The sequence below is a fragment of the Xenopus laevis genome, chromosome 7S (assembly GCF_017654675.1).
Source record: "Xenopus laevis strain J_2021 chromosome 7S, Xenopus_laevis_v10.1, whole genome shotgun sequence".
In the NCBI taxonomy this organism is placed as follows: Eukaryota; Metazoa; Chordata; class Amphibia; order Anura; family Pipidae; genus Xenopus; species Xenopus laevis.
In genome coordinates, this window is record NC_054384.1 from 74,500,953 (window position 1) to 74,504,052 (window position 3,100).

Sequence of the window (3,100 nt, forward strand, 5' to 3'; positions counted from 1 at the left end):
ATCACCCAGAAAACAATACAAATTACATGAGTAGAAATACATGGACCTGCCCTTTCCAAACCCCCTGTCAAAATACTATCATGCCAGCCCATCCCAGCGACAAACACATCATAATTAGAGTTCTGTCTTGCTCTTAAAGCATAATGGGAACTGTGGTGTTTATACAAATGGCCTGTAGATGCCACTGTGTTCAGACATACTGTGACTACGTCCTGACAGCTTAAAAGTGAAAGTAAAAGTTACTGTTGTGTAATGGCTGCATGAGTCTCTGCTAATAAAGCACTGGTATACTCTACTAATCCTCGGCTACCCAAAACATAACAGATTGACGACAAGATGGATCTTCTACCTCTGCAGCAGCCTGCACCTTTTCTTTAATCCATTAGGAAAATCTAAGGCACAACAGATTTTCTGTTGGAAGTTTTTATCTGATTGTCACATTTCAATGGTTAACTAAAGGGATAGCATAAGACAGAGAGAGGAAGTCAGTATCATAAACAGTATATCAAAATGCTAGCATGACATTTACAAGAAAGTTATAGAAATGATACAAATGGACAAGGGTTTGGGATCTTAAATTGATAAGATAAACAAGACAAAATGTAAAATCATTTATAACAAATTCTAATGTAGACTAAATGCTAATCTACAGATGAAAGAATCATAATTTCAGTTGACTTAAGTATGCAAGAAATACAGTAAAGAGATTTTATGAGTTTATGACTAGCAGAAAGGAGGAGGTTTTACTTCCATAAGACAGATTGCTAATATTATATTTAGTTTTAGAAGAACTGCCAATAAAAAAATAATAAAAGATCTTGTTTATAGAAAGAACAATTGTGTGTAATGGCCTGCACTCCTTTCTGAGGAACACACCCCTCTGCAGCAACAAATACCTGTATACAATTAAGCTATCACTCTCTATTTCTATAAAAAGGTAGACAAATACTTATGCTAACCAACATGAGGGCTTCCATGTACCCTAAAATGGTAGAACACAGGTCCATCAACTCCACCAACTACATCCATTTTTTTAAACAGCGTCTGTTTCCTCAATTTTTGCTATTTTTGCTCTTATGTGCCTCTCCAAGATTTTCATCACATTGTTCCCTTTCATTTCTTTCATATCAATTCTTCCTCCAAATGATCTGCTCCTGTTCTGCTGTCCCTCAATTTATATTCTACTCTACTAACTTATTCTATCTCTCCCTATCCCATATTTCTTCTGTTTTTCTACATTCTTCTCATTCTTCCTTCTATATTTTACTGTCCTCTCTCCTTTTTCATTTGCTTTCCATTCTTTCCCAGGTGCACCCCCATCTAGATTCTGCTTTTTCCACTTCTGCCTTGTTCCAAGCCTACTTAACATTCTGCTCGTTCCTGCTCTACCTATTCCCTTTTGTTCCCCCTTCAATCCCTGCCTGAGCCTAGGGATTAATGAATCAGGGTGTGACTAGTAGGGCAGGTCCACCATAAGGGGGCACAGGAAGTACTGCTGTACCGGGCCCAGGCCTAAAGGGGGGTCCAGCTGTGCTGCACTTTTTTAAATAGCCGCAAAAAGACCCAACGTCATGAAAGGAGGCGAAGTTGAAGTCCTGAAGCTGCGAAAAGACCAGAAGCTTCCAAAGGAGCCGAAGTTTAAGTCCCGAAGCAAAGAAAAGTCCCAAAGCTGCAAAAGGAGCCAAAGTTGAAGTCTTGAAGCCACAAGTTCAGTTGTACTGAACACCAATGTGTTTTTTTTTTCTTCTTTTATTAAACCCCTGGTCACCAATTTATTATTTTAATACTCTATATAGGCCCCTACCACTAATGTTTTTTTTTTTTTTATTAAACCCCTGGTCACCAATTTATTATTTTAATACTCTATAGGCACCTGCCACTAATTTTTTTTTATTATTAAACCCCTGGTCACCAATTTATTATTTTAAAACTCTATAGGCCCCTGCCACTAATTTTTTTTTTATTATTAAACCCCTGGTCACCAATTTATTATTTTAATACTCTATAGGCCCCTACCACTAATGTGGTTGTTTTTTTTTTACATATTCTCTGGGGCCCCAATGTTTCTTTTTAACTTGTAAGGGGGGCCCTTGTGCCAATGTTTTTAAGCAAAACTTTTATGCGGGGCCCTGGCACCAATGTTTTTTTTTAACTTATGGAGGGCCATGACCACCGATGATTTTTAAAAAAACTTTTATGGGGGGCCCTGGCACCAATTTTTAAAAAAGCTTAGGGATTGTCGCTAGGGTTGCCACCTGGCCGGTATTTTACCGGGCTGACAGGTAAAAATTATGGTTGATCCCAATGTTATTAATAGGGAAAAAAATATATATATAGGAAGGCCGGTATTTTTTTTCAGGAAAGGTGGCAACCCTAATTGTCGCAAATTTACAAGCAGAAAATGAGGTTTGTTTGTAATATAAGCTGATGTTACAAGGCTGATTATTAAAGGTTTCTATGCTGCAATGTAGTAATTATCTGCATTAATTACTAATCGGACTTATATTATGACATTTCTATTTTATGTGTACTGTATATTGTGAGTGGGTCCCTAAGCTCAGTAAGTTACAGCAGCACAGAGCATGTGCAGTGAATTAGCAGAAAAGAAGATGGGGAGCTACTGGGGCATCTTTGGAGACACAGATCTTTACTGCTAAAGGGCTGTGGTTGCCTTGGGCTAGTACAAAAGCCCACAACATAATGTACAATATTTTTAGCCTACTTCTTTAGTTAGGCTTTAGTTTTCCTTTAAGAAATGAATACTAATACATATTACTGTAATATAGAGTAGAGAGAGAGTGTAGATTGAGCTTCTACTACAGCTTCCGTCCTAACATCCTAAACACTGCAGTCTTTGTGCCTGTCAGTTCAGTGCCAGCACATCAACCAATTAAAATGCAGCTTGTGGCGGCTTTTCCCAAGAAGCTTTGCGACGTTCTGTCATCCACCTCATCGCCTACAGCGTCCTCTCGTCTGTCGGAACGAAGATCATTCTGGAAGTTGTAGTTTTGGCTTGAACGTTCTACGTTTGATCAGGCAGCTTTTGCACTACGTTTCCCAGCATCCATTGCTCTAAGGAATGAATCCCCGCGCTGTGACG